We start from the raw sequence: 12,405 nt of genomic DNA on the forward strand, positions 1-12,405 counted from the left end.
TGAAGAAGATGACCGCTACCCATGAAATGCGTGATACTTTGGAAACTGAAATTTACATAAGCCTATGAGATGTTACCTGCTCATGATACCTCCATTTTGGAATAAACTTTTTTGGAAGATATATACCTGTGTTGGACCTTTCACTCTGACTTTTATCACTATTGGACTGTTGATCCTATCATAGACAGATACCGGGAACATTGGTAGTTCTTATGGATTCATCTAGTCAACCTGCGCCCAAGAGTTCATTCCTGTTTTACATTGTCCCCCCCAAGGGGATTCTGGATTCCCCTTACACCTCACAGTGGCAGCAAAATTGACTAGATTACCTCTCTTTAGAGGAGTAGCAGGGACCTTACCTTCTACCAGTGCAACATATCTGTAAATATTGCAGAATATTGAGAAAAAAGTGGGAACATGCGCATCATCGTTTATTATCACACCAATATTACAGTATGATCTCCGTTATATAAATTGGAGTAAAAATCCTTCAACTGTAATTATACAAGGCGGAGTCTCCGCTGAGATTTTTATAGATAAGAAAAAGGAAGAAGGTTTATCTATTATATTATTATCACTACATGGATGGAACAGGTATCTAACCTAAGTGTCATTTTTATATATTATTAATCACAAACTTTTTACTGCTAGGTGTAAATGACACAAACAGCTAAATAGAATCAGTAGAAGTGAGAAAAACAGGATGTGAAGGAAGCAATATCCTTTTAGTACATATGGCGCAAAATACACGAGTGGCTTAAATGCTCCACCATGAGTAGGGATCCCCAGACTTTCGTACTTTTTCCTTATATTGTTGCTTGCTGTATTATTATTACTTGCCCATGAAACTGCTCATAAGTATGCATTGTGACTTTGTAAAATACCATTGCACTTTCAACTGTTGTGGGCATGAAATAAGATCCCTCATATCTTTACAAATAGTGTAGTTAAATGAAAAAGTTAATCAAACACTAGCTGTTGTATTATCGTGTTGTATTACTATTATTATTATTATTGTATTTTTATTATTGTATTGTATTAGGAAACTATTGAAAGACTGTGTATTATATGAGGTATTTGTTCTACTGTATGTATATTGCCACCTGGAGTCTAAAAATATAGGCAAGCAGATTAAACTTTTACCTATTATAATAATTTGGTAACTTCAGAATGGTGTTCTCATAAAACCATATGACACCCATTTTGTGCTATTTTCTAAATAGAGAAATAGATGTTACCTTGCTTAATGGTAAAAGATACCATGGGTCGCATTCAATTCGGAGCGAAAAGCCGTTTTTGCGGGTTTTTTTGCGAAAATGTTGCGTTTTTTTTTTCTCCGTATTCAATTCCATTCCGTTTTCACCTATGCTAAAAGTGAAGGCACTGAAATTGGCGATACTTTTTCTCCACAAAGTAACAGGTGAAAAAAAAGTGTCAAATCTATTTTGGGGTGCAGATGTTGGGAAACCACTCAAAATCCTTGGTACACCCCACCCCCCTATGGACAATTCACCGAAAAAAGAATAAAAAAATTCCAGGATCACCACAAAAAACACCTTTGAAATTTGGGGTGAAAATGAAAAAAGTGGGGGGACAACTTAAAAAACTAGCGAAAGAAGCTTCTGGGGGTGCTCTAAGAAGGGACCAAGTGTTTTGGGGATTGCAGGTGCTTGTATGATGGAATTTCACTTTTCTAAAACTTCACTTCACTTTAGAGACATTAAAATATGCTAGTACCCATTTTCAAGTACCCCAAATTTGACATGACTACTTATTTTCACCAAAAAATATTGCTTAATGCCATTCTTCACCACTTTTACAAGGATTCTAATAACAGGGATTTTAAACAACTTACCCCAATTAATTTTATATCGGCTATTGGTACACTTCTACATTGATCCCCAATGTTAGTGCATCTTTTTGGGGGGTTCTGTCTGATTTCCCTCTGACAGTACTTTCCGCCTGTTCTGCATTCGCCGCTTGCCGTTTTTGCCTATTTAGGAATTGAATACGGTGGATAGTGGAGACTTGCACGATAAGTTTTCACGTACAAAACACGCGATGTAGGTGAAAAGTCGGGCAGGCGGAACTTTTTCGCAAAAATTACAACAGAAGAGAACGCAATTGGAATAACCAAATTATTTAATAAGTATTAAAAAGTAATAAATATCTATTGACAATAAGAGTATACAATGAATCACATTTCGAACAAATTAAAATATTGCAACTAAAAACATATATCAAAGACCTTGATTTGATACACTGAGGTTTAATCCGTAAATATATATATCAGAAGGTTTCACATATGTCTTATTTAGTAAGAATCTGAGGAGAAAAAAAACCCAACAGGTGAAAAATAATGAGTGTAAATCAAAAAATGTTTAAATTATTCTCCAATGTTTGAATAGTTAGCATCCATGCACCGATGTGCAATAGCTTAAATAAATATTGTGTTTCCAGATAAAAGAACAGTACCAATTTTATCCAAAGTGTGAATGATTAAAGTCGCTTGTAACAGCACTGTTATATGCACAATGTGAGCTGCCCTACTTGGTGTATCTCCAGGCTTGCATCTTACTTGAAATGGAGGGCAGTGTCATGAATGCCGCTCCGGTGGTGAGTATTCGCCGTGTGGAGGAAAACTAGGTCTCCAATGTTGGAGTGAAACCTTCGGTCTCTGGGCACCAGGGAGATAATCATGCAGGTGGTTCGTTGGTTTGGAGCCGCTCTTAAACTTCCTACTCCGTCCGAGTGGCAGCGGCAACTGGTAATTAACCACAGTACTTCGTGGTCAGAACTCCCATGTGATGAAAAAATAGAAATAAAATGTACTAATGCATTTCTCGTCCCTCATCTGTCTGCCTTGAACTTTTTCGTGGATGCGAAACTAATTGAATACGGCCCTATGTAGTATTTTGGACTCGTCATTCACCGGGTCACTAGTGATCATGTCCAACATTGCAGAGTTGTATATCCTCTGTCTCACCCCCTATCTGTGTCTCTCTCATCTCTGTCCCCCCTTCTCTGTCAACACGTTCCCCCTCCCATCTGACTCTCTCACCTCTGTCTCACAGGCTGTCTCTCATCTGTAAACACTCCACGTTTTTCTCATCTGACGCCCTCTCCCTCATCTCCATCACCTTCCCGTCTGTCTCCTTTGATGCGCTTATCTTTATCTCGCACATCTCTCTCCTTCCTTCCCCCATTTCTCATCTGAGGTCTAAACTTCCCTTCCCCTTTGCAGTGTGGAAATAACCATTTTTTTTCTCACAGTAATATAAGAGCAGAGGATCTACACAACCTACAGCACTCATAAAGGGCCATAATTTCTAGAGCCTTATATCCTGTAAATGCCTAACCGCAGGTAAGTGTCCAGTACTAAGATGAGAGACCACTCAGGAAGAACAGATGTTATCTATGATCATTACAGGGCTACTGTAGGACCTCATCTGCCTGACTGTTCTCTCCCTGTCCAATACTAAGATGGGAGGCCCCTTGTAAAGAACAGGTGTTGTATCTGATCATCACAGGGCGTCTGTAGGACCTCATCTGCCTGACTGTTCTCTCCCTGTCCAATACTAAGATGGGAGGCCCCTTGTAAAGAACAGGTGTTGTATCTGATCATCACAGGGCGTCTGTAGGACCTCATCTGCCTGAGCTCTCTTTGTCCAAGACCCTATCCCATCCACTAAGAGAAATTACTTTCCCCTAGAAGACTAGTCTTCTATATAAAAAATTACGCCACAAAACAACTGTATTCACAATCTATTAAGAAGCACAGAAGTGATACACTCTGATTTCCTCTGGTCTAAAATGCTGCCATACATTAACACAGCCCGTGTGACGGGGCTGGTTCATGGGCTTCGCCATCTTGGACTTATTTCCCCTTTGCAGTGGGCCAATCTCATTGCTGGACTTGCACCAGCTGAGCGGCACCAGAGAAACCCGACTTGCTACTTTAGAGGCGACCTGTGCACTCTCTCTGTGCCTGGACTTCATCTTACCTTTAAGGTTAGTGGATCAATGGTTCATGCATATCTTTGTGCTGCAGTGTTTATACTATGCTGGTTCTGATCATGAACTTTTAACATGCCTTAACACCTGTTCCTAATTGATTCATGAGATGTAAAATAAGAAATAGTTTCTTATTTTACTAGCATCTTGTCTAAGCAGGATTATTCCTTTGACCTTGGAATATGTCAACGGTTCAGTTATTCTGGAGCTGCTGACAGCTTTATTGCAGCAGCAGTACTTTCCAACTAGCCATACCCATCAAACCAGTTAAAAATAAAAAAAAAATGTCATGGCTATTGATGGAAATAAAATCTCGGTCAGCACCATCTGTTTCCAGACACAATCTATATTCTTGAAAATCTGTATATTACTCTCCAACTAGATCTCTTTTCTAATGCCAAAAGCCTCCTGCCAACTTATTTTAAGGTTACCTTGGTTTACCCATCATTTCCCCCAGTTACTGTACATCGGAATACAACTCAGTCCCTCTCTTAAGGTTTGGCTTGTTTTGGGCAATGTCTCATACCTGTCCACTCCTCTCACCTGAAGAATGAGAATGTTACACCTATACCACCCCAATACCAGAGTTTCAGGAAAAAGGACAAAGTTATCCCTCCTCATCATAAATGGGAGGGGTTGGGTATGTAATACCGGCCGCTGTCAAATCCCGACAGGATGAAATCCCGAGGCCGACTAGTAAGTACCCTAACCCTCCCTTCGGGATGCCTAACCCTAAGTACCCCATGGGGGTGCCTAAACCTAACCCCCCTTTCCTGCACCCTAAACCTAACCCTGCCACGGGGGTACCTAACCTACCCCCTAGGGGTGCCTAACCCTAACCTACTCCCCAAAACCTAACCCCGCTACACTCCCTAAACTTAACCCTACCCCCCAGCGGCTAAGGATGCCCCGGACTTACCACGTTCGGGCTGGCGTTCCAGCGTCGAGATTAAGATAGGCGTCGGTATTTTGACATCTATTTTAAGTCCCCCGTCGGGCTTCTGTCGGGATATAGACCGGCGGGATTTAGTCCACCGGTCTATAAACTACTTCCCAAATGGGAGTAGAGGTAGAATTTAACCACTCTCTTCTTTAAACCCAGCCTGTCTGATTAACAGTATAATGGGCCTGATTCAGTATGGATTGCGATTGCAGCTGCGAATTTCAACAGAATGCAGCTGCGAAGGTGTTAATGCTTGCCAAAGCCCAGCCGGCATAAATATGCCCACTTCTGCTTTCTTACATCCGTCCATTGCTGTGTAAACATTGATACCATCGACACACATCGACCACTCACGCAGCATTTACAGCAGGTCTGACCCGCCGCACACACACAGTAAGTCTCCTCGCATGCAGAGGGCTCTCAAGCTGCATATGCAATCTCAGTGGCAAATTTTTGTATGCCCAAGCAAAGATTTTCAAACTAGGGATGTGCAGGCTTGGATTAGGTCGGATTTTCCCGCCAAATTCTGATTTTCTTTTTTTTCCCGCTAAAAATCGGGTCTCAGAAATAGGCAAAACGTCATCTTTCATGGACAAACATCAGCATTCCTGGACAAAAGTCCATGAAAGATGACATTTTGCCTCTTTCTGAGACCTGATTTTTGGCAGGCAAAATCCGAATTTGGCGGGAAAATCCGAACTAATCTCAGCCTGCACATCCCTAGTTCAAATGGGCAGGCACGCCTGCCTTTTTCCGATCACTCCCCCCGTCACCACCGCCAAACGTGTACAGCCTGCGATTGCTGCACACGTGCAGTGCGACTTATCTTCATGAGCGATGGCAAACAATTGCTCGATCTGCGTAATCGCATTTGCATACGCTTCTGAGTCAGCCCCAATGAATGATATTGGAGGTCTTTTAAGTATATTTTCAATATATATTTAAAAAAATATATATATACAAAAAAAAAATGAAAGAATATAAAACACGCGGTGATATCTGAATATAATCATTTATTCTACAACATTTTCATCAATAAAATTATATACTAGAAAGTTATATATAAAGCGATCTATGGAATAATTATTAGGATAATCCAAAGTAGATCCCAAGTTGCCCCTCCAAGGATATATGCCCAAATCAGATGGTGGCTTCCCATTGTAATTATAATGTCTATCCTTATAAGAGGCAGAGCAGGTTACTTATAATAGTTGTCCTTTATAAAAGGGTCCCGTTCTCATTGGTAAGATGTGATTTGCAGCGGCTGTAAATCCAAAGGTTCTGCGCAATTAATCTAGCAAGTGACAATAAAATAATTATTGCTCCCAAACACCTTGGTGCGTTTCGTTGGGCTTTCAACTCCTGCTTTCATCAGACGGATAGATTGTGCAGCACCTTTGTCCCGGAATAGTTTTATTCCATATATTACTGTACTGTATATATAACTTAGTAGTTAATAATACCCCCTTATTGATTAAAAGGTTGTGGCATAATATCATATTCAGATATCATGGTGTTTTATATTATTTTTTTAAATATATTCAAAATATATATAAAAGACCTCCAATATCACTCATTATACTGTTCATTAGTGCTTCATTGCTTTTTATGTATTGGTTTTGGTGGGCATCACATGCGCCCTCGCCAGCCCGCTCTGTCCCCCAGCTTTACCAGAGAAGTATTCTGCACAAGTGCAGAATGGATTTCCTATGACTCCCCGGACCCCCCGCAGTGATGTGGTGGTCTGTGACAGGAGGATTTGGGCAGATAAAAAAAATATACCAAGGGGGTGTTTTGTATTAAAATATTTAAATGTGGAGATCCGCCATCCCAGACATTGAAAATGGAGTAGTCAAATTTTATAAGAAATGGGGCTTATACATTGACACTCTGAATCCCCAGACGCAAGACCATATCTTTAAAGTATTTAATTCCACAGACTGGTTTTTACATAGAAGCTTATTATTATCAAATAACTAAGTATAGTCATATTAACTGCAAAACTGATGTACTAACTTGTTTATCTTTTTATTAGATACTGTCATATGTTCATAGGGGTAAACTTATACTTCACTCCTCAATACAATATTCATATTAAAATATATAAAAAAAAAAAGACATGTCCCCAAAAATTTATTAGACATCTTTGTTTGTCAATATTTTGCTAAGTATCTGATGATTATTCCCATGTCCCTCCCCCCTTCCTTCTTGTGTCACACCTTTGTCTTGTCTCGTATATGTCCCTCCATTTTATTCAGATATAAGTAATTTCAATATTGATTTTCTGATCTTCAGGTTCTGTGAAGATCATACATGTTAACCTCCACATAGAGGACTTGTTATATTATATACACTAGCTATGCCTTATAATATGTTGTATGTTTCTGTATTTAATGAAAAATAAGTCAATAAAACAGATTTGCCAAAAAAAAAAATATTTAAATGTTTTTAAAAAAAATACTTTTTAAACTTAATTAAATAAAATTGCCAAAAAATGTGTCAGTTAAGTGGTTAATCACTGTAAAAATTAATACCCTCATCAAGATGCTGTTTGACCATATTAAAGTAGTAATAGTTTTCACTAAGTCCTCTGTGGTGTCTATACTCTCATAAGAAATAATGAGGGAATGAGTGAAACATAGGGCCTAATGCAGAGGCGCTCGCTATATTCGAGCACTGGCTCTGAAGCAGGGCGGATTTAAAAAAAAAAATCTGCCTCCGGGCCGCTCGCATAGCTGTGGGTGATGATAATCGCGACATAGGGCTGTGGGTTGGGCTGTGGGTTGCGATAATCGTGACCATCGGGCTTGCAACGAGACCCTTGTGGTAGGGTCTCGTCCACCGCAAGCGCCAGTGAACTTCCTGCTCTAATAGAGCAGGAAGTTCACTACTGACATCACGTGTGATGTCAGTAGGGCCACCCACAAACGGCAGGTGTTCCTTCGGGAACGCCTCCGTTTGTGCAGCCACCCCCCCCGACCCGCCTACAAAACGGGGTGAGCTGTCGATCAACATCGACAGCCGCCCCGTCCAGGTGCGTCCAGGGCTCGCACACGCGCAGTGTGCATGCCGCACGTGCGCACTGCCTGACCATCTACCCGCTTGCGATCGGGTCTGAATCAGGCCCAATTGCCTTCACAACTTGAAGTGGCCATTATGTACTTCTGGTTATGCCTTTTGGCCTTTGCAATGCCTCAACCGTCTTTCAGGATTTTGTTAAATTTAACAAGATGTCTTATGTGTCTTTGGTTTACTTTGACAATATTCTTTTCAAAAGAAGGGATGCAGTCAGGAAGCCGACAGTCGAAATGCCGACCGCTGGCTACCTGACTGTCTAATCCTGGCAGGGGTCTAATGATAGGCATCGAAATCCTGATGCCTATCATCCCTACGCCGGGAGCCTGACGCCCGGCATACCAAACGAAGGTAGGCCAGGCGGCGGGCGCGTGGGGGAGGGTTAGGTTAGGGGCTCCTGGGGGCGACTTAGGGTTAGGCTAGGGTAAGGAGGGGTTAGGGTTAGGTACCCCTGGGGGGGAGTTTAGGGTTAGGCACCCCCCCGGGTTAGGTTTAGGCTGCGGGGAAGGGGGGGTAAGGTGTAGGCACTTGGGGGGAGGTTAGGGTTAGTAATAGTAAAAATACTCACCTGTCGGGATCTTCTGTTGCCGGTCTTCCGGCGTCGGGATTTGAACCGCCAGACATGCATCTGGTGGTATTTCATACTGATCCCCAAAAAGAACTAAAGTATCTTCCCATAGAGTTAATTTACAAGACAAAAAACTTTATTGTAATCTTAAGAGATGTTTTGTTTCAAGCAAGATTCAATCCCTTTCCTTGGATAGATAATCTCTGGCACCGGACTTTGCATGGTGATCCCTCTCAGAGCCCTTTCTAATAAAGTCTCCAACTGTAAATCTTGTTCAGTAGAAGCTACTTTTTCTTTTCACATACCTTTGTCAGCTACCTTCTCAAACCAAACCTGATGATACTCAGATCTACCTTTCCTCACCTCATCTTTCCCCCCTCTCTACTGACTCGTATCTCTAACTGTCTCTCTGCTATCTCTTTCTGGATGTCCCAGCAATTTCTCAAACTTAATATGTCTAAGACTGAGCTGATCGTCTTCCCACCCTCCCACATAACATCATGTCCCACTATTTCTTTATCAATAGATGGCATAACTATCTCATCTAGTCCCAAAGTGCATTGTCTTGGAGTCATCATGGACTCTTCCCTCTCCTTCAAACCACATATTCAGACCCTCTCGCAGTCCTGTCATTTCCATCTCAAGAATATTTCCAAGATCAGACCCTTTCTCACCAAGGATGCCACCAAAACCCTAATACATTCACTGGTCATCTCCAGATTGGACTACTGTAACCTCCTCCTATCTGGCCTCTCCAAATCCCATCTCCTTCTCATGTCTGTGCTCAACGCTGCTTCTCGGCTCATCTTCCTCTCCAAACGCTCTACATCTGCCTCCCTTCTCTTACAAGCCCTCCACTGGCTCCCCTTCCCTTTTAGAACCCAATTCAAGGTTCTCACACTCATAAAGCCCTCACCCATTCCTCTCCCATTTACATCTCTGATTTCCTCTCTTCACTCTTCTGTCCAGCCTCTTCGTTCACTTAATACACGCCACCTTTCATGCCAATTGATTACTTCCTCCAACTCCTGCCTCCAAGATTTTGCCCGCTCTGCTCCCCACCTTTGGAACTCCCTCCCTCTCCCCATCAGACTCTGCACCTCTCTACAATCTTTCAAACGAGCTCTTAAGACCCACTACTTCATTAAAGCCTTCCAGCTCTCATCCTAACTTGCTGCTACATCTTCCTTCCTCCCCGCCTACCCCATCTGTGTCACTCCTGTTCGTCTGCCCCTCCCTTAAAGAATGTAAGCTCTTTCGAGCAGGGCCCTCTACCCTCTTGTGCTTCTCCCTACTGTAATTTAATTTCTCTCTTACTCCCCACTAGGGCAACCAACACTCGGCAGGCTTATGTGGGCGTAAAGGTCGCTAAATATAGCAATGTTTATTATACATGACCATGTCCTGCTTTGTATTATAAGTCACTGGTTACTTATTTGTTCATGTACTTTGTAAGGAGCTGCGGAACACTTGTGGCGCCATATAAATAAATGATGATAATAATAATAATTATAATATTTGGAAGTTGATGCTTCTTCTGTTGGAGTAGGTGCTGTACTCTAAAAGGACTGATGGTGGGAAGCTTCATCCATGTTATTTCTACGTAAGACAAAAAACTCCCCCTGAACTATACAAGAAGTTTCCCACTGTACGCCTGCCCTTGGAGGAGTAGAGATATCTTCTGCAGGGAGCTAGATTCCTGGTTACCATCTTTATGGACCATAAGAATCTCTTATACCTTCATACAGCAAAATGTATGAAACCTAGGTAATTCATTTTAATAATATTCACCATGCCAAATCATGCCACTCTTTCAATTCGGAATTTGTCTTTTTAAGAGCAGGTTCAAAATTGAGCTTACACATCGTTGACAGCTTTAGTTAACTACAGATTTATACATTTTGGCAAGTAAATTATTGGCAAACAGAGCCAATTTGTATTCTACACCTCTAATTCTGATGCCCCGAGCTCCAGAATTTGCCCTGATGGCTCAAGCAAAGGACAGCCCTGGGTCAGATGAAGTTCTGTTTATTCTAATTTTGCCAGATGGATAAATGCTGTAATTCAGAACAATTCATAAATAAAATACAAATTAAACATTTCCAAAGAGGGGCGTGTCCTGGTAGCCATAGATTGTCATCTGAGGAGTGTTCTGCATTTTCCTTCCTTGTTTGGATATCCCTGTACCCTTGGGCTCACAGATACACCTGCTCTTGCCCAGCACCAGATGGGACACTTCCGGACCCTGTGTGTTTGCGCCTGTTGTGTCGTGAGAACTGGACTGTGGCCTGCAGTCATCGGCTATGGCTTGGCCAAGACTTCACTACTGACCTCCCACACCTGGCTTTAGACCCTCCTGCCAGGCTCAACCAAATTGTATTGGGCGCATTACCAAATTAATTTTATGTGTTGCTGCCAGCTCTACATCCTGGCTAACTCTATACCCTCTGCTGCTTCTCCTGAGTTTATATACAGGGCACAATCAGCAACCTACGGTCTCGTTTGGAGCTTGCCTCCTGACATTCCTGCTATATCCTAATCATGATAAATTAGGTGCCAGAATTTTTACCTTTCCGATTGCTGCCTAACCTCACTATGGGAGACAGTGACTACTGACAAAGGGTGTTCCTGGACCTGATACTCCATCCCACACTGATCTAAGAAGTTTCCTACAGCTGCACAAGGACCAGACTTTGCCTCTTCGATCCTTCTTCACCAGCCTGGTCTATGATCTCTTAGGCGCCGTCTATACACAAGGACCTGCCTGGTGCATCTGATTGCAGCAACCAGGACATCTAGTCTTACATCTAGAATCCCTCCATACCAAGTCAGAATTGCCCTCCACAGTTAACTTGAGTCATTGGCAATGAAACTGCAGGAGGGGGTCCACTCGGGGGTTGCTGAGGGCCTGTCTCACCATGATTTAAACCACAGTGGTAACTGATGACTGTCAGCTGGCCATGAGAGAAGTGGTGTCACAGCAGGCTGCCAAAATTCAATTCCTACAGGGACAGGTCGATGATTTACGCAATAGAAGTCACATTCCATAAGATATCAGCTCTGAGGGTGTCGTAGATGTCCTTACCAAGTTTGATGTGATCCAAGCAAGGCAATTGTTTGTTGTACAATCCTACTAAGTAGGATCCACTCATATGTCATAGTTTTGACACCTCTGATCTTCTAGCAACAATTGAGCACGGCACTGGTTATACTCCTTAGAGTCTCTCCAATCACTAGTATATCAAAATATAAAGAACCTAATTGTCTCTTAATAAATTTCTAATTCTACAGCTGCATGTCCACACTTTGTAGGTGTGTGAACACCTAAATAGAAATTCAAAAGACAACAAAACAAATAGGACTGTGCTCTACAACATCCAAATTGTGACGGCAGAAATGATATATAGCAGTCAGGGTTTACCAAAAACCTTTTGTTTTAATCACACAAAAAAGTTATATGCATATACATTTAAAACAATACACAATACGCTAATAGGGTTGCTAATGAGTGCGCTGCTTATCAATAAGCCTATATATATATAGCTCGATCCAGATTATCATCTGTTATTCGGTCTAAATATAAAATATTGTCCCGCAAGAACATATCATACTCAGAAGATAAATATTAAATCTCCTTAACATAAAGTTCCTTGGTTTGATGTAAAAAACCTTCAATTGAAAAGAGAAATAAAGAAAAAATCCACGGTGAATGGTGTGCACACAAATTAAGTGTCTCATTAGATGGTGTTCATCTCCACAGGATAGAGACTATATATTTGAGTTACGTGTAGTCTCCTGCAATGTC

The 12,405-nt window shown here is 41.7% G+C and overlaps 1 protein-coding gene across 1 annotated transcript in view; it reads left to right on the forward strand.

The window, feature by feature from the left end:
- The window catches only part of LOC148474900 (uncharacterized), a 137,544-nt gene that overhangs the window by 65,635 nt on the left and 59,504 nt on the right, over positions 1-12,405 (forward strand).

The sequence above is a fragment of the Taudactylus pleione genome, unplaced genomic scaffold, assembly GCF_031769625.1.
Source record: "Taudactylus pleione unplaced genomic scaffold, aTauple2 ptg000800l, whole genome shotgun sequence".
In the NCBI taxonomy this organism is placed as follows: Eukaryota; Metazoa; Chordata; class Amphibia; order Anura; family Myobatrachidae; genus Taudactylus; species Taudactylus pleione.